Raw genomic sequence first — 20,931 nt, forward strand, 5'->3', positions numbered from 1 at the left:
CCAATAGTAATAGTAATAAATAGGAAATACCAGCCAATCTAATAAGCTTTACTACTATTAGTAAACCTTACTTCGACTAATAAAACTTTACAATTACTAAAATTAACTGCATTTGGGAAGATAAATGAGAAAAATACTCACCAACCAATCAACTACCTATTTTCCTATTTTGCTGCACTTTGATTTGTCGCAGAATGCGGTCGGTCTCACTCTCTCTCATTCTGCCGCTCTGTTAAACTTCTCGCTGCTACCACTGTCTCTCTCTGCCGCCACTCCGTTAAACTTCCCACTGGTCTCACTATCTCTCCCCCCTTCCCGCTGCTCTGAAAAACTTCCAGCTGATCTCGCTTTCGCTCACTCTGCCTCCGCTCTTTTAAACTTCCCGCTGATGTCTCTCTCTCGCTACCTCCTCTCTTTTAAACTTCCTGCTGGTCTCTCTCACTCTCACTCCTTCCCGCCGCTCTGTTAAACTTCTCGCTAGTCTCACTCTCTCTGTCTCTCTCTGCCTCCGGTCTTTTAATCCTGCTTGGCTCGATCTCTCCTGCTCCTTCCTGCCATTCTGTTAAACTTCCCACTGGTCTCTCTCTCTCCCTCTTGCTCTCTGCCGCCACTCTGTCAAACTTCCCACTGGTCTCACTCTCACTCACTCCTTCCTGTCGTTCTGTTAAACTTCCCAATGGTCTCTCTCTCTCTCTCTCTCTCCCCCTCTCTCTGCCGCCACTCTGTTACACTTCCCGCTCTTCTCCCTCCCTCACACCTTCCCCCCACTCTGTTAAATATCCCACTGGTCTCGCTCTCTCTCTCTCTCTCGCTCCTTCCTGCTGCTCTGTTAAACTTCCCGCTGGTCTTGTTCTCTCTCGGAGCTTCCCACTGCTCTGTTAAATTTCCTGCTGGTCTCTCTCTCTCTTGTTCCTTCCTGCCACTCTGTTCAACTTCCCGCTGGTCTCGCTCTCTCTTAAATTCAACTCTGCTGTTGTTCAGCTCCCCGAACTCTCCCATCATAGCTTGGCACCCATTCCTTTAACTTTTTAATATATTTTTTCATGCCCCTATGCCCTCCCAACCGCCCCCCACCCAACACCACCCAACACCACCCAACCTCCCCCTGCCACCAGGGGTGAATTTAGCTCCCCCCAGCTCTTACTGCATTTCTACACAGACTGCTTCAGTATCTGAGGAGTCACGAATGGTGCTGAACATTATGCAATCATCAGTGAACATCCCCACTTCTGACCTTATGATTGAAGGAAGGTCATTGATGAAGCAGCTGAAGATGGTTGGGCCTAGGACACTACCATGAGGAACTCCTGTAGTGATGTCCTGGAGCTCAGATGATTGACCTCCAATAACCACAACCATCTTCCTTTGCGCTAGGTATGACTCCAGTCAGTGGAGGGTTTTCCCCCTGATTCCCATTGACCTCAGTTTTGCTAGGGTTCCTTGATGCCATACTTGGTCAAATGCTGCCTTGATGTCAAGGGCAGTCACTCTCACTTCACCTCTTGAGTTCAGCTCTTTTGTCCATGTTTGAACCAAGGCTGTAATGAGGTCAGGAGCTGAGTGGCCCTGGCGGAACCCAAACTGAGCATCACTGGGCAGGTTCTTGCTAAGCAAGTGCCGCTTGATAACACTGTTGATGACACCTTCCATCACTTTACTGATGATTGAGAGTAGACTGATGGGGCGGTAATTGGCCCGGTTGAACTTGTTCTGCTTTTGTGTACAGGACATACCTGGGCAATTTTCCAGATTTCAGGGTAGATGCCAGTGTTGTAGCTGTACTGGAACAGCTTGGCGAGGGGCGCGGCAAGTTCTGGAGCACAGGTCTTCAGTACTATTGCCAGATTATTGTCAGGGCCTATAGCCTTTGCAGTATCCAGTGCCTTCAATCATTTCTTGATATCACGCGGAGTGAATCAAATTGGCTGAAGTCTGGCATCTGTAATGCTGGAGACTTCAGGAGGAGGCCGAGATAGATCATCAACTCGGCACTTCTGGCTGAAGATTGTTACAAATGCTTCAGCCTTATCTTTCGCACTGATGTGCTGGTCTCCCCCATCATTGAGGATGGGGATATTTGTGGAGCCACCTCCTCCAGTTAGTTGTTTAATTGTCCACCACCATTCACGGCTGGATGTGGCAGGACTGCAGAGCTTAGATCTGATCCGTTGATTATGGGATCGCTTAGCTCTGTCTATCGCATGCTGCTTACACTGTTTGGCACGCAGATAGTCCTGTGTTGTAGCTTCACCAGGTTGACACCTCATTTTGAGGTATGCCTGGTGCTGCTCCTGGCATGCCCTCCTGCACTTTTCATTGAACCAGGGTTGGTCTCTGAATCTTTCCTCAGGTCTGTTTTATTGTGGCCTTCATGTATTGGCTTGCGTCTATGCAGGTCTCTGGCGCTCTTCTTGCTGCTGTTGCCCTGTTGCTGTGCCTGTCTTCTGTTTGTTTGCGCCCAACTGTGACTTCTGGCTGCGTCTTTGGAGCCAGATTTCTTGCATCAGCGGGCCTAGTTTAATTTTGCATTTTCAACAAAGTCTGACACTTTGGAGTGAATATCTGTCATGCAACATATGTGCGCCAGATCTAAGATTTTTCTACACACTAACGAAGGGAATTTTAAGAGGGGCCATTGTTGGATAAAGGCTGGCAAAAAACAGAGGTTTGATCTCAGGTGAAAATGTGACTTACGAGTCAAGCAGAGTCGGCAGCCATTACTCAGCCAGACCACGGCGAGAAAGCACGGGAACGGTCAGAAAGTACAGGAAATCCACAGAAAGACCTTGAACACCTCCATTAAAGCCAAAATGATTTAAAATGAAAGGGGAATACCCTAAAAAGCCTAACAAAGCCGAGGAAAGCAAAATGGATACAAAGTTTGGAATGCCTGATAGCTTCCATTATCAGGAAAAATACAATCAGGCACAAAATTGGTCCTTCTGGAGAAAAAGATTCCTACAATTTAGGATTGCTTCCCAGCTCCATACTAAGTCAGAAGCAGAACAAGTAAATACCCTCTTATACTCTACAGATGCACTTACAGATGACGTGATTGTGAGGCAAGGGATAAATGAGACTTCTGATAAATTTGAGGATGCACTTCAAACCTTTGACAAATTATGCAGCAACAAAATTCTGGAAAGAGCAAAATTTAAGAAGCAAGTCCAGAAGATAGGAGAATCCAAAGATTCTTTTCCTAAATGATCAATACAGATTGGCTGAGGGATGTGACTATAGTGTTCAATGGTTTGATTGATCTGGATTTGATTATATTAGTCTGTCCACTGATCAGAGTTCACTGTGCTTTATTGCTTAAGCCTATTTTTCGAACTGAAACTAAATACAGGCTGGAAGGTTCCAGCAAAACAGAGACTGTGTTCTAATAGAGACATTGTACTAAATTCTTGTAAGTGCTGAGATATTTTAAAATGCTGTAAGTAAAACTGTTATGGAGCCATCGTCATAGTCGTACAGCATAGAAACAGGCCCTTCGGCCCACTGTGTCTATGATGACCATAATGCCTATCTATTCTAATCCCATCTACCTGCATTAATTCCATATCCCTCTTTGCCTTGCTCATTCAAGTACCTGTCCGGATGCCTCCTCAATGTTGCTACTGTTCCTGCCTCCACCACCTCCTCTGGCAGCCCATTCCAGATACCCACTATTCTTTGTGTGAAAAATTTACCTCTTTGATCCCCTTTAAACCTCCTCCCTCTCACCTTAAATCTATGCCCTCTAGTTTTAGTCACCCCTACCATGGGAAACAGGCTCTGTCTCTCTACCCTATCTATGCCTCTCATAATTTTATATACCTCTATCATGTCCCCTCTCAGCCTCCTTCACTCCAGGGAAAACAGACCCAGCCTATCCAATCTCTTTTTATAACTCAAGCCCTCCAAACCAGGCAACATCCTTATGAATCTTTTCTGCACCTTCTCTAGCTTAATCACATCTTTCCTGTCGTGCGGCGACCAGAACTGCACACAGTACTCCAAATGTGGCCTAACCAATGCTATGTACAACTGTAACATGATGTCCCAACTCTTGTACTCAATGCCTCGGCCGATGAAGGCAAGCATGCCATACGCCTTTTTCACCACCCTGTCTACCTGTGTCGCCACTTTCAGGGAACTATGTACTTGCACCCCAAGGTCTCTCTGGTCAACAACACTCCCCAGGGCCCTGCCATTCACTGTAAATGTCCTGCCCTGGTTTAACTTCCTAAAATGCATCACTTTGCACGTGTCTGCAATAAATTCCATTTGCCAGTCCCTTGCCCACTTTCCCAGTTGATCTATATCCTGTTGTAACCTTAGACAACCTTCTTCACTGTCCAATATACCACCAATTTTGGTGTCATCTGCAAACTTACTAATAATGCCCCCTACATTCTCATCCAAGTCATTAATATATATGACAAACAACAGAGGGCCCAGCACCGATCCCTGCGGCACACCACTGGTCACTGGCCTCCAATCTGAAAAACAACCCTCCACTACCACCCTCTGCCTCCTATCACAAAGCCAATTTTGTATCCAATTGGCTAGCTCACCCTGGATACCATGTGTTCAAACCTTCCGGACCAGCCTACCATGCGGGACCTTGTCAAAGGCCTTGCTAATGTCCATGTAGACAATGCCCACCACCCTGCCCTCGTCAATCCTCTTGGTCACCTCCTCAAAAAACTCAATCAAATTCGTGAGACATGATTTCCCACGCACAAAGCCATGCTGACTATCCCTAATCGGACCTTGCCTTTCCAAATGCATATAAATCCTGTCTCTCAGAATCCCTTCCAATAACTTTCCCACCACTGATGTAAGGCTCACCAGCCTGCAGTTCCCTGGCTTATCCCTGCTGCCCTTCTTAAATAAAGGCACAACATTAGCTTCCACTACCTCACCCGTGGCTAATAATGATACAAAATCTCTGCCAGGGCCCCAGCAATCTCCTCCCTTGCTTCCCATAGCATCCTAGGATACACCTGGTCAGGCCCTGGGGAATATCCACCTTAGTGCGCTTCAAAACCTCCAACACCTCTTCCTTTGTAATGTTGATATGCTCCAGGATATCGCTGTTCCCTCCCTTTAACTCACTAGCTTCCATGACCTTCTCCATGGTAAATACAGACGAGAAGTATTCATTTAAGACCTCGCCCATTTCCCGTGGCTCCATACATAGATTACCACACTGATCATTAAGGGGACCTACTCTCGCCTTAGCTACCCTTTTACTCTTAATATACTTATAGAATCTTTTAGGATTCTCCTTTATTTTATCTGCCAGGGAAATTTCATGGCCCTTTTTCGCCCTCCTAATTTCCTTCTTAAGTGTACTCCTACATCCCCTATACTCCTTGAGGGACTTGCTTGATCCCAGCTGCCTATACCTGACATATGCCTCCTTCTTTGTCCTGACCAGACCCTCAATATCCCTCGTCAGCCAAGGTTCCCTAAACTTGCCAGCCTTGCCCTTCCATCTAACAGGAACATGCCTGCCCTGAACTCTTCCTATCTCACTTTTAAAAGCCTCCCACTTTCCAGACGTCCCTTTACCTGTAAACAGCCTCTCCCAATCAACTTTTGAAGTTCCTGTCTGATGCCATCGAAATTAACCTTCCCCCAATTTAGGACTTCAACCTGAGGACCAGTCCTATCCTTGTCCATAACTATCTTGAAGCTAATAGAGTTATGGTCACTGGTGCCAAAGTACTCCCCCACTGACACATCAACCACCTGCCCAGCCTCATTTCCTGAGAGGAGGTCGAGTGTAGCCCCTTCTCCGGTAGGGCCATCCACATACTGCTTCAGAAAACTATCCTCGACACACTTAACAAATTCCTCCCCATCTGATCCCTTAGCACTAAGGCAGTCCCAGTCAATATTAGGGAAGTTAAAATCGCCTACTATTACAACCCTATAATTCCTACACCTATCTGTGATTTCCCTACATATATGCTCCTCCAATTCCCTCTGAATATTGGGGGGCCTATAGTATAATCCCATCAAAGTGATCACCCCTTTTTTATTTCTAAGTTCTACCCATATGGCCTTGCTGGATGTTCCCCCAGGGATATCCTCTCTAAGTACTGCCATGATATCCTCCCTAATCAATAGTGCAACTCTCCCTCCTCTCTTATCTCCACCTCTGTTATGCTGGAAGCATCGGTATCCCGGAACATTGAGCAGCCAGTCCTGCCCATCCCTCAACCATGTTTCTGTAATAGATATAATATCACAATCTGTTGTTGATTTAGAGCTAGCATCATCTCTGCGTTGCTCTGAGATACATCAGATATGTAAAATATCCAGCAAACATAAGTGACTATGGAGAATTAAAGGCGGAACTAATAAGGGACCAAATAGTTGCTGGAATAACTGATGAATCTTTGTCAGATCTCTTGCAATCGAAAGATGACCTCACACACTCAAGAAGGCAATTCAGATCATATGACTGGCTGAAGTCTGTAAACAAAATAGACCCATTCTGCAGGCTAAAGAGAAATCTTGGATTAGAAGAAATCCAAGGAGCGTCCAGTTCTTGAAGCCAAAGTTGGAGATGCAATCTGGAGAGAAGAAGACACACACAGGTGAGAAGGTGCATGACAATGGGAAACCATGCCAGCGCTGTGGAGCCAGGAAGACCCACAGATGGGAGTAGTGTCCTGCTAGTAAAGCGGAATGTTTCAACTGTAAAAAGATTGGGGATTATAGGAAAATATGCCAGGGGAAGACCTCTTTGCTCAAAATTGCAAAGCAAAAGAACTTCACACAAAGAATGAAGTGCACTAACTTCCAGAAGAAAAGGAAGCAGTAGATTTCCTGGGAGCAATTAATGACCTTAATCAAGGATTTTGGATGGCGGGCATTTATGTAAATGGACACCTAATGAATTTTAAATTGCACACAGATGCGAGCGTCACAGTCCTGTCAGACAAAAAGACATGGTTGATGAGACATTGCCTACAACTGGCAGACACATAATTACATAGTCAAGGCAGGACCCAACTGAAAGTGAAAGGTAAGCTTCAAAAAACTCTCCAATATAGAGGGAATCAAATTACGGAGACCTTATGCATCTTGCAAAACTAAAAATTTTCCATACTAAGCAGAAAAGCATGCTTAGACCTGCATCTGATCAAGAAGATTGATGACGTCAAAAAGCCACAGGTAAACAGTCGCTTCCAAGCAGACAATCTGAAATTTTTCACAGGTCTCGGAAGACTCAAGACAGAATCACACTTAAAGAAAATGCCAGACCAATGTGTATCTTCACACCCAGAAAGATACCGCACCCATTGATGAACCAGGTTCAAGACTAGTTGGAAGAGATGACAAGAATGGGGATCATTTCTCTAGTTATGCAACCAATGGAGTGGTGGTCCACCATGATTCCTGTCCCAAAACAAAACGGAACTCTGTGTATTTGTGCGGATTTAGCTCAGCTTAACAAAGCAGTGGCGTGGGAGATACATCCAATGGCCACAGTGGATGACAGCTTAGTGAAATTGTCTCAGAGCATCATGTTCACCAAACTTGATGCCAAGAGTGGGTTTTGGCAGGTTCCCTTAGATGAGACCTCAAGATTACTAAACACATTTGTAACACCTTACAGGAAGTTTTGTTTCAATCGGTTACCATTTGGGATAACTTCCATACCAAAGATCTTCCAAAGGTCTATGTCTAACATCTTAGAAGGGCTCAAAGGAGTTATTTGTCACATAGATGACATTCTGATACATGGCCAGTCAGCAGAGGAACATGACCACAGAGTTTGAGCAGTTCTACGACTTCAAGAAGTAGGACTATCTCTGAATGAGAAGTACAAATTTTCCAAGACATCAATTCATTTCTTGGGAAACATAGTAAGCAGTAAAGGTAAAAGCAGATCCAAGGATATCTTGGAACATCTTTATCAAGGCCATTTGAGAATAGCAAAGTGCAGAGCAAGGCACAATCATCAGTGTGGTGGCCAGGAATATCCAAAGACATCGAAAATCTAATGCAGAACTGCCAGATCTGTGCAACACAAAGACCAGAACAGTGTGAACCTCTGATAACTACTCAATTTCAGACCTTGGGAACATCTAGACATCATGTTCAACGAGAAGTCCTACATAATCATCATTGATTATTTCTCAAGGTGGATAGAAGTGAGAAGTTTATATTCAACAACAAAAGAAACAGTTATAAGAGTTCTACAAGACATCTTTGCAACACATGGTATCCCTGACGAAGTACTGTCAGACAACAGACTACAGTTTGCGAATGAATAAATCATACAATTTGCGACAAGTTCACCACGTTACCCACAGTCGAATGGTGAAGTGGAAAGAGGTGTAAGAACCATAAAATCCTTATTGAAGAAAAATGAAGACCTTCCAACCTCACTTCTAATTTATCGATCTACACCGTTGATGTGTGGACGATCACCTGCTGAGTTACTGATGGGCAGCAAGATAAGAATGTAACTTCCTATGTTGCCTAAAAAAATTGATTCCAGGATTGAATGTTTGGGATTACGAGAGAATAAGAGACCTGGAAAATTCTTATACAAGGCAACAAACTCAAAATTACAACAAAAAATTTTGTGCCAGAGACGTATCGAAACTGAATAATGGCCAAAGAGTATGGATACGAAACCTAGAAAGGGAAGGCACTGTAATCCACAGAGATGAAAACTATCAGAGATCATATGTGGTATACACAACAGATGGGAACCATATGTCGAAATAGGAGAAACATTATTCATATTCCCCAGAAGCAACAGTCAATCATTCATTTGGAAGACCCAGCTGAAGATGAACAAAACCAAAGCAAACAGAATACTGCAATTCTTAGTAGTCAATTCAAGTCAGCAATCCAGACTTACAAGGAAGACTACCGATCATCCCAGTCAGACTGGAACAAGATCAGGGAGAATTGTGAAACCTCCTAACAGACTAAATCAGTGAATTCAGAGACTTGGGGAGAGAAAGCGTAGTAGATAAAGTCAAGAATGTATATATGTTTAAGAAAATGTTGGATAAAGACTTGAGGGGAGATGTAGTATAAGGACATGTAAGGGTTAATGCTGGAGATAGTGAGAGCAACCCCTCCCACTGTAAGGGTGATGATTAACAGGACAGGGTAATGGGCAGGAAAAGAAGAGAGTGGCAGCACGAGGGATGCTACCAAAGAAGATTTGAGGAGAGCATAAATAGGGATGTGCAAATAATAAAATCTATTAGTTGACTTTATCCAGACTCTGAGACTTCCTCAATAATGCCCTAGCTACGCTGCAACTACAACAACACACAACAGTTTTATCTCTTTTCTGAAGTGCTGGATACACAAAGACAGAAAGAAAAGAAAACATTTATCATTGAACATCCTAAAATGATTTGCAGCCATTTTATTACGATGTTCCACATGTACAACGAGGACAGTGAACGTCATCTCACCACCATCTCTCTAGACCCCTCCACTGTCTTTGATTTGTCACATTGCTTAGCCAACATCCAGTATTGGATGAACAGAAATTTTCGCCAACTAGTACTGGGAAGACCAAAGCCATTCTCTTTGGACCTAGCCACAAAATCCATTCTCTAGCCACTGACTTCCATCCATCTCCCTGGCAAGTGTTTGAGGCTGAGCCTGACTGTTTGCAGCCTTAGTGTCAAATATGACTCCTAAATGAGCTAGTGATTGCATATCAACTCCACCACCAAGACCAACTACTTCCAGCTCCATAACATGGCCTGACTCCACCCCTGCCTCAGCGCATTTGCTGCTGAAACCCTCATTCATGCCTTTGTTACCTCTAGACTTGATTATTCCAATGCTCTCCTGGTCCAGGTCCTATCATCCACCTTACATAAACTTGAGCTCATCCAAAACTATTCTGCCCATATCCTAACTCATTTCAGTCATCTTCACCCATCACCCCTGTGCTCAATGACCTACACTGGCTCCCAGTCCAGCAACACATCAATTTAAAAATTTTCATTTTAGTTTTCAAACCCCTCCATGGTGTCACTCCTCCCGACCTATGTAGCCTCCTCCAGCATTACAAGTCTTCAAAATCTCTGCCCTCATCGAAATCTGGTCTCTTGAGCATCCCCAATTTTAATCACTCCACCATTGGTGTCCGTGCCTTCAGCTGCCTAGGCCCTAAGCTCTAGAAGTCCCCCTGCTAAATCTCATTGCATCCCCACCTCTCTTTCCTCCTTTAAAACACTCCTTAAAACCAACCTCTTTGAACAAGCTTTTGGCTATCTGCCCTGATATTTTCTTATGTGGCTTGGTGTCATATTTTGTATTATAACACTCTTGTGAAGCACCTTGAGACATTTTATTATGTTAAAGGCATTATATAAGTTGTTGTTCCACAGTTAATTACACAATAGCAAGTTTTCTTCAGTAGTGAGTGAATGTTAAAACAGCTGCAGTAGTAATTTTACAATTCAATAAACAATGCACACTAAAGGCTACTGCAGAAGGAATTGAATCAATCAGCACAACTCCTCCTAGCTTTGAATCAGTGTTATTATTCAGTTTCTCTCTTATCTCCCCTCATGCGTTATCTGAGCTCATCTTGTCTACAAGATCCACTACCTGCTCCCTTGACTCTATTCCTACTAACTGCTCCCTGTCCAAATCCCTTCCTGTCTCCCAGCCTGGCTGGCTTTGTCAGTTGTTCTGTCTCCTCAGATACTGTAACCCTCCCCTTCAAAATGGCTGTTATCTCCCCAATTTTAAAAATAAAATCACCCTCTGCCAATCCATCCTTGCAAATCCTGCCCCATTTACAACCTCCCTTCACTCTCCAAAATCCTTGAATATGTTGTCACCTCACAAATCCGTGCCCATATTTTCTGTAACAGCATGCTTAAATCTCTCAAACCATGTTTCCACTCCACCCACAGCTCCAAAAATACCCTAACCAAAATGACAAATGCTATCTTCTATGATTATGACCATGGTGCATGATCCCTCCTTGTCCTCTCAGCAGCCTTTGAGATGACTGACCACATTATCCTCCTCCAGCATCTCTTCATTGTCCAACTCAATGAGACTATGCTTGGCTCTACTGTTACCTCTCTGATCATAGCCATATCTCCAACAATTGATTCTCTTCCTGTTCCTGCACCATTACATTCAGAGTCCTCCAGGATGTATCCCTTGGCCTCCTCTTCCTCAGCTAGATGCACCCCCTTAGTCACATCATCCATAGACATAGGATCAATTTCTGCCATTATGTTGATAGTACCCATCTCTACCTTTGTACCATCTCTCCTGACACATCTACCATCATGCCGCACAACAAGCATCACTCCCCCATTGCCAGTGCTTTCACTGACCTATATTGGTTTCCAGTCCCCCAGTGCTTGAAATTTAGAACTTTCATCTTTATGTTTATATCCCTTTATGCCCTTACCCCTTCCTTTCTCTGTAACCTCCCTCAGCACTACAACCTCCACATCACCACACCCTCCTCCAAAATGCTCCATTCCTACAATTCTGTCCGCATTCCCTCCACCCTCTGTCCCATTATTTTCAGTTGTGTCTTCAGCTGCCTAGACCTAAGTACAGAAATTCTCTCCCTAAAACACTCTCTACACCTCCCTCTCTTTTTATAAAACCTTCCTTAAAACCCAACTCTTTTGCCAATCTTTTTGCTACCCTTCCTAAATCACCTTCATTGACTTAGCATCCATTTCTTTTCTGATTAAATCTTTTGTGAACCACCTTGGGACATTCTTCTAAGTTAAAGGCACAACATAAGTTGTTGTTGCTATGTATAGATTGTCAACAACAAAGTGTATTTATATAGCATATTTAACCTAGTAAAATGCCCTAAGGTGCTTCACAGGAGCATTATCAGACAAAATATGACACCTAGCCACATAAAGAGATATTAAGGCAGATGGTCAAAAGCTCGGTCAAAGAGCTAGTAGGTTTTAAGGATCTTCTTAAAGGAAGAAAGAAAGGTAGAGGAGTGGATAGTTTTAAGGACCGAATTCCTGAACTCAGGGCCTAGGCAGCTGAAGGCATGGCTGCCAATGGTAGGAGCAAATAAAACTGGGAATGCTCAAGAGGCCAGAATTAGAGAAATGCAGGTATCTTGGAGGATTATAGGGCTGGAGGAGATTACAGAGATAGGGAGGGGTGAGGCCAAGGAGGAATTTGAAAACAAGGATGAAAATATTAAATTTGAGGCGTTGATTAACTGTTCATGGACAGTAGCAAATAATTAATGTATTTATCACATAAATATCTTTTCCCATTTCAATTTTTTTTGTTATCCTTTACAAAAATTGACCGCATTCTTCGGTCAGGTTGATGTGCAACAGTTTATATTAAAATGGCATGTTGCGCAAACTGCTTCCTTGCTCATTTAAAAATGAATTCAAATAGAACTGGCATCTTTATCTGTCTCTGCAGAATTTTTTTTGTAACACCTATTATACAAGCAAAAAAAAGTCTTCAGTCTAGACATGACAAAATAAACATTTTAGTGATGAATACCATCTGTGTGTTATCAGGACTGGAGATCTATGCTCTGGGGATATAAAGGAATGGAAATGCCATTTAATGCTAAACATGACTTCTTGTTTAGGGTACTCACAAAATTCTATTAAAAGGCAATGTCTGCCGTGGGGATTTTCCTTTTATTATATCTGTTTGGTTACATTGCATCAGTTGGGAAAATGATTTTTCAAAAAATGATTAGTGCAATTCGGCTTTTTTCTTAGCTGCGATGCAATTTTTATAAATTTCCATATAAAAACTTGATCCATATTGTGATCAGTCCCTTTAAAATTGTAATTATCACAGGAAGTGCATATTACTCATTGCAAAAGACAATGCTCTTCGAATTTTCAGTGAAGGTGTTAAAGAATATACAAAACAGCTAAGCAGTCCTTTCAAAATAGAAAGGCTCAACCTAATATTTTATTCTATAATCTGCAGTAATTTTGCTGGTAATTTGGAAATGCTATGTAACGACAATGAAGTCCAAAGGGAAACAGAAAAGTGAATTATACACCAAAAATATATTATTGAAATGCAAAAAATTCTTTACGAGGTGTAGGAAGGTAATTCAGAATTCATTCAGATGAGCTGAAACAGAATTCTAAGATTTCTTAAACAGTTTTAAGGAGGAGGCAGATAGATTTTTGAAATCTCAGGGAGTTGAGGGTTAGGCAGAGCAGGCCCAGAAGAGGAATTGAGGCCAGGGACAGATCAGCCATGATCTTATTGAATGGCGGGGCAGGCTTGAGGGGCTGAATGGCCTACTCCTGCTCCTATTTCTTATGTTCTTAAGTTAGACCTACAGAAGGCAAAGTGTGGATCACTAGACACTTGAAATTAAATGCTTTCAGTCATCAAAACCTAAAGCTGAAAACTCAAATTGTCATCTCACACAAAAAGACTTGCAATTTTTTTTAAATTGCAATTTCCCACTTCCTGTAGGTTCCCCTAAGCCGCATATACAAGGATCAAGCAGATCTCTGCCAAGTCACTCAAGAGCCAGCTGTTCAGAGACACCTAAGAAAGAGACGGCATTTCTCATTAGACAACATTCACTTTCCTTGACTCAGGAACTTACATGCTTACATTACAATAACAGGCCATTCGGCTCGACTAGTCTATGAAGGTGTTTATGCTCCACTCTTCTTCATCAAACCTTTTAAGCATATGCTTCACCTTAATTCCTCTTAATAAGTTCATTAAAGATCTGGAACTCTGCACCAAGACCTCAAACCTATGTCTTAGCACCCTATGGTGCCACAGATTGATACACCAACCCACTGCACTGTCAGGGATTTTTTGTTAATACGTTCATGGGTTGTAGGCATCGCTAGCAAGGCCAGCATTTATTGTCCATCTCTAAATGGCCTTGAGGAGGTGGTGGTGAACCACCAACTTGAACTACTGTAGTTTGTGAGCTTTAGGTACACCCGCAGCACTGTTAGATTGGGAGATCCAGCAACAATAAAGAAACAGTGATATATTTCTTAGTCAGGATGGTATGTGACTTGGAGGGGAACTTGCAGGTGGTGGTGTTCCCATGTGCTTGCTGCTGTTTTCTTTATAGGTTTTGGGAGATGTTGTCAAAGAAGCCTTTGTGAGTTGCTGCAGTATATCTTCTAGATGGTAAACATTGCAGCCACGTTGTGCCGATGATGGAGTGACCAAATGTTTAAAGTGGTAGATGAGGTGCAAATCATGCAGGTTGCTTTGTCCTGAATGGCATCGAGCTTCTTGAATGTTGTTTGAGCTGCACCCATCCAGGCAACTGGAGAGGATGCCATCATACTCTGGCATTGTGCCTTATAGATGGTGGAATGGTTCTGGGGAGTCAGGAGATGAGTCACTTACTGCAGACTACCTAGTCTCTGACTGGGTCTTGTAGTTACAGTATTTATGTGGCTGGTCCAGTTAAGTTTCTGGTCAATGGTAACCTCCCAGGATGTTGATGGTGTGGGATTTTACATTAGTAATGCCGTTGAATGGCAAGGGAGGTGGTTAGACTCTCTCTTGTTGGAGATGATCATTTCTGACACTGTGTGACCCATATATTACTTGCTGTTTTTCAGCCCAAGCTTGATTGTTGTCCAAGCCAGCATGGACTGCTTCATTAACTGAAGACTTGTGAATGGAACTAAACACTATGCAATCATCAGAAAATATCTCCACTTTTGACTTTATGTTGTAAGGAAGGTCATTGATAAAGCAGCTGAAGACGGTTGTGCCTAGGACACTACCCTGAGGAACTCCTGCAGTGATGTCCTTGGTCTAAGATGATTGGCCCCCAGCAACCACAACCATCTTCCTTTGTGCTAGGTATGACTCCAACCAGCGGAGAGTTTTCCCCCTTCAACTTTACTAAGGTTTCTTGATGGCATGCTTGTCAAATGATGCTTTGATGCCGAGGGTAGTCACTCTCACCTCACCTCTTAAGTTCAGCTCGTTTGTCCATGTTTAAACCAAGCTTACAATGAGGTCTGGAGCTGAATGGTCCTGGTGGAACCCAAGCTGGACATCAGTGAGGAGATTATCAATGAGTAAGTGCCACTTGATAGCCCTGTCAATGACCCCTTCCATCACTTTGCAGATGATTGAGAGTAGCTGACTGGGTGGTAATTGGCTGGATTGATTATTTCCTGCTCTTTGTGTACAGGACATACGTGGGTTTTTTTTTATTTAGTCGGGCCCTAACTGGTTAGCAATTCTTCAATTTAACTTCAAGTATTTTATAATTATTTCTCTATTTTCCTTAAGATAAAGGAAAACACGTGGTTCCAAAAGCAAAGTAAAACAAAATCTTAAATAATAAATAAGTAGTCAGCTTGCTAAAAGAAAACTTGTCAGTAGCATTTTTTGTAAAGGAACAGTGGCCTGGAATTTCTGCTGGATTACTCTTTTTTTTCAGCACACTTTGCCCAAAATCACCAAAGCCGGCCCCACTCACAAGATTGGCCACATCCCCAGATATCATGGTAAGTTTCCACTAACTTCCACATCTGCAAGGCCTAGAGAAGATTTGTAAAGTAAGTTGCTTTTTTTTAGGCACAAGGGGACTAATAGCCACCTTTTAAAATCATAAAAAATATTGCATTTACTGAGAAACTGACTAGTGTACAACAATGAAACTAGTAAATGGCACTGTATAGTTTTTTGAAAGACATGTTCAGTGAATTAAAATCAAGTTATTCACAGGTGTTGTATTAGACACTTATTTAAAATGCTTATTTTTTGTGATAAATCTATTTTCAGCCGTATTAATTAAACTGCATCAGCTTAGTACTTTTAAAAACATCAAGGAATAGTTTTCAATGTGTTATTATTGATATGGGAGAAGTGCACTGTCTGTTTTAGTTCCACTTCTCCATAGGTCACAACCTATATTTAAATGTTTACCCAGTAACTAATGTGGTCAATCACATACTCTATTCTTTATCCCAGAATAAAATACACCAACCAGGTTTCTTTAATATCTTTAACGTAGTAAATTGTTGTTCAAGTATTTTAAAAATTAAAATTACATGTTTTTTCCTTTCTGTCTCTTTTCTCTCTTTGTCATGTAATCCAGTCTTTCTTTCTTTCTTTCTTTGTCTTTCAGTACCTGATTTGACTCTCATTCATCTTATTTTTTTCTGCGACATTCCTGTTCCTTTTTTAGTGTTTAAACCTCATTGGTTAAGGAGATAGACGGTTGGTGCCATCGTTCTCCAAGATCCCAGATGCCCTTTTGCCCTTGATGTCATCAGTTTGCACTTCCAGCAATTTACAGCACAAAACTTTTTTGTGCTGAATGGTGAGGGAGCACCATGGAGTATGCCATGAGATGCTAAGCTCCAGCAAAATAGGGGTCAATATCCAGCTTGTTATGCTGTTAAAAGAGGATTAGTAAGAAGTACAACTCAATTTATGATTTTGTGATTAGCGGAAAAGTGAAGACGTTCAGCGCTGACCTCAAGGAGAGTTGCCTACAAAGAGCTACCACAAAGAACTAGCAAATTTTGTTACATGTATTTCCCCTTTCCGATTGTTAATTTGATTCTACCATAAGAGATCTCCAGGTGTCCATCAATGTTGATGTCATCAGCAGGCTAAGCAACCAATCACATTTAAGAATTCTCACAGCTAGCAAACCAGGAAGTAAAATGCAATGATTATCCTTCAATTTTTAATCATTTTATAGAGAGTGAAATAAAGATTGGGATATGCGCATGGAATTAAGTTAGAAGCTGAAATATCACAAATAAACTTTAAAAAATATTCTTATAATATTCAAAACCTATGGAATTTTTATCATAATGGCGAAATTTGACATTCCATTTATAGAAAAGCAGTTTTTCAGGGCCAGAGATGTTGTGCAGCAGTAATTATGAACTTAATACACCATTAAAAACCCAGTTACTCCTCAAACAACAAGGCACAACTTTTTCAAGGGTTTTTACAATGAGACTTATAGTGTAAAAATGGAAGTTTGTGTCAATTCAAGTGATTTCTAAAGGTTTCCAGCTGTAGAACCTCTATAGCTCACCCTGTGATGGAGCAGGGAATCACTGACAGAAACTTCTGGATTTCCATATTTAAATACACATGCAGATGTCAGAAATTACTGCCAGTTTCACAGATGCAATGACAGCAAATACTAACAATTCCACTGTCATTACAACCTCAAACTCTGGGCCAATATTTAGCTTAAATATGCATCTTGAATGAATCAATCAATTGGGGGAAGGGTGGTGCAGGGTTTTCTATAACCTGCCTCAATCTTTTTAGAATAATTTCTGTTCATTTTGGCTTTTCCATTCTGGCGTTACAAACTATTTTGTTTTCTCCACTGTTTTTAACACAAACTATTTTTCGCTTCCTCCATGAATCTGTCATGTGAAAAATTGCTGCCATTTTTGTCCTAGTGAAATAGCTGAAGAAAGCATCCACAAATAGTGATATAGAAACTTCTTATCCACTTGTACTTTCCAATGAATAGATACCAACAGATATAAGGTAAGATCTGCTATCTGCAAACGGAAGAATGTTTCTCAGGATAAATAGCCAAGGAAATAAAATAATGTAAGCAAAGCAATTCAAAATGTTCCATAGACAAGTATAACTGAAGTGCACCAATTGCTCATTGCTGAAGTTTTAAGGATAAACCCTATCACAGAACATTCAAGAAGTTTTCAGTTAGAATGTACTTTGCACATTTCTCCTTTTCTGAATCAGTAAAGCAAGAGGCATGTAATTTACTCTCTGATCGTGTTCCATCTCTTTTGAGACTTCAAGAGAAGAATCTCGCAGTCAGTGTGGCAAGAGACTACAAATAATTTCTGAAGAGAACTATAAAAGAGCTGACAGTAGCACACTGCAGCTGACAGAGTGTGACTGTTTCTGGCTAAAACACCCACACACTAACTTATCCAGTTCTAAAGTATGGTCTCTTTGCGCTAGATTTAAAAAAAAATAATACTTTGAAACAGTCGACATTTTTGTGTTGAAGTACCATTATCAGATGCACTGAAAATGCAAACCTCAAGTGTTAATCTTCTTAAATGAATTACAGCTCTCAACAATACAAGGTGTACCAAGTGAGGTGGAGAAATAAAACACATGCTAAGTGACCTGAGACTGTCTAAAATACTAGTGTAGGAAAATGTAGATTACTGAACCATAAGACTTCACATATATTTTTCACATGTAAAGATGTGAGATAAATTAGCCTTTTGTGATCTATTAAATGTTATTACTAGTTCTCTATTTGAGTTGTATCACATGATTATTTACAAAAATATAGAACAACACAAATACCCAATAATTCACCTGCAAAAAAACACTTGCAAGAATACAAATTGTGAAACACACAAATTCATTAATGATTTTCAGTTATTATTTTAATAACATTCATTGGTTAACTAAGTATTCTATTGAAAACAATGTTAAACATACAGGTGGCGATTTTCAACATTCACCCTTACAAATTGGATAGTGGCCAGAGTGATCACCTCACCTGCTTGATATCAGCAGTGTAAAGCCTGAGACAATTTCAAGTTTAGGCCCCATTTGTATTGGGTTGGCAAGCGGCTGAGTGTTCAATGAATGCCAATGTGCAGATCACTGATCCAGATGAAGGGAAATTCAATGACTCCATAGCAGATCATAGCAAGAAGAAATCTGTGGAGAGGGGGCATGGGGAGCACTTTTGGGCTTCCATTGAGCTGCCAGCAATGAATCGCAATATTATTGAGGGGCAAGGAGGAGCATTTCTACACAGGAAAATTTATAGTGACCCTTTTGTGAGTGCCCTCCAGTGGTCATTTTAAAGACCTGAAAATCATTTCAAGTGAACTTCAGACAGCCAATGGGTGGTTAATATTTTTTTTACTCTCCAACTGGCGAATAATCCCATTTTGCAGCATAACAGGGCAGGTGCCAGCAGAGAATTACACCCAGAATCTCCCTTTTCTTATAAACACTACAGTCAACTGCACACCAAGGGCAGAATTTAGTGAAGCCAGTGGGGCTCCTGGCACCAGGCCGAAAAGGCGGTGGGAACCCCACCGTGACCATTCAGAGCCCATCACCGCACCCCGCCCCCCCGTCCCCCAGCTCTATTTAACGGTGTCTGGGCAATAAACAGCCTGACGCTGGGATCCCCGTCCCTTTAAGGACTGGGATCCTGCCTCCAAGAGCTGCCTGCCAATCACAAGGCCAGCAGCTCAGTAGTATCAGCAGTGGCCACCACTCCTGGTGACCACTGCTGGTACTGCAAGAGGCCTGGGAATGAGGCCTAGCGCTGGAAACGTCTTCAGGCGTCTGATTATATTCAATGTTTGGCTACAAATTATCTTTTCTCACTTATATTTGCAAGAAGGATGACTATGCATACAGCACCTCTGAATCAGCCAATCAGGGACAAGATCTGCAAAGATCAGGGGCAAATTACCTTAACCAGGGATACTGTGGCTGTCTGGACATGTCAATTTCAAATGTTAATCTGTGCATCTCAATGTAGCAGTAATTCATCTTTTAAATGTTTAGCTCCCAGGAAGGATGTAAATATTATTATAAAATGTTAGGACAGCATTGCTGAAAATAGAGACATGTTGTCGAAGCTTTTTGCCTTGCACTCATTAGGACAATACACAAGAATAACCAATGGAAGCGAAAACAACAACTTATACTGCATGAGAAGAGGGTGCTGATTGGTTGGCAAGTGAACACTGATTGGTAGAGGCATTGCCATGGAGAATGCATTAGTTTATGCTAACCAATAGTTAACTGCCAAGCTTTGTTTGAAATTTAAACGAGGCAGCTTGACTCTGATTGGTCAAGGCACTGCCCTGAGGAATGATCCAGCAAATGGCTGTCACTTATTTTGTTCAGCTGAAACAGGCATAATGTGTGTACATGTTCTTTCTGTCTGCAAAGAACAGGGCCCTGTGTTTAGTTTAGTTTAGAGATACAGCACTGAAACAGGCCCTTCGGCCCACCGAGTCTGTGCCGACCATCAACCACCCATTTATACTTCTTTCTTTTGGGCCTCCTTATCTCGAGAGACAATGGATACGCGCCTGGAGGTGGTCAGTGGTTTGTGAAGCAGCGCCTGGAGTGGCTATAAAGGCCAATTCTGGAGTGACAGGCTCTTCCACAGGTGCTGCAGAGAAATTTGTTTGTTGGGGCTGTTGCACAGTTGGCTCTCCCCTTGCGCCTCTGTCTTTTTTCCTGCCAACTACTAAGTCTCTTCGACTCGCCACAATTTAGCCCTGTCTTTATGGCTGCCCGCCAGCTCTGGCGAATGCTGGCAACTGACTCCCACGACTTGTGATCAATGTCACACGATTTCATGTCGCGTTTGCAGACGTCTTTATAACGGAGACATGGACGGCCGGTGGGTCTGATACCAGTGGCGAGCTCGCTGTACAATGTGTCTTTGGGGATCCTGCCATCTTCCATGCGGCTCACATGGCCAAGCCATCTCAAGCGCCGCTGACTCAGTAGTGTGTATAAGCTGGGGGTGTTGGCCGCTTCAAGGACTTCTGTGTTGGAGATATAGTCCTGCCACCTGATGCCAAGTATTCTCCGAAGGCAGCGAAGATGGAATGAATTGAGACGTCGCTCTTGGCTGGCATACGTTGTCCAGGCCTCGCTGCCGTAGAGCAAGGTACTGAGGACACAGGCCTGATACACTCGGACTTTTGTGTTCCGTGTCAGTGCGCCATTTTCCCACACTCTCTTGGCCAGTCTGGACATAGCAGTGGAAGCCTTACCCATGCGCTTGTTGATTTCTGCATCTAGAGACAGGTTACTGGTGATAGTTGAGCCTAGGTAGGTGAACTCTTGAACCACTTCCAGAGCGTGGTCGCCAATATTGATGGATGGAGCATTTCTGACATCCTGCCCCATGATGTTCGTTTTCTTGAGGCT

The sequence above is a fragment of the Heterodontus francisci genome, chromosome 4 (genome assembly GCF_036365525.1).
Source record: "Heterodontus francisci isolate sHetFra1 chromosome 4, sHetFra1.hap1, whole genome shotgun sequence".
Lineage (NCBI taxonomy): Eukaryota > Metazoa > Chordata > Chondrichthyes > Heterodontiformes > Heterodontidae > Heterodontus > Heterodontus francisci.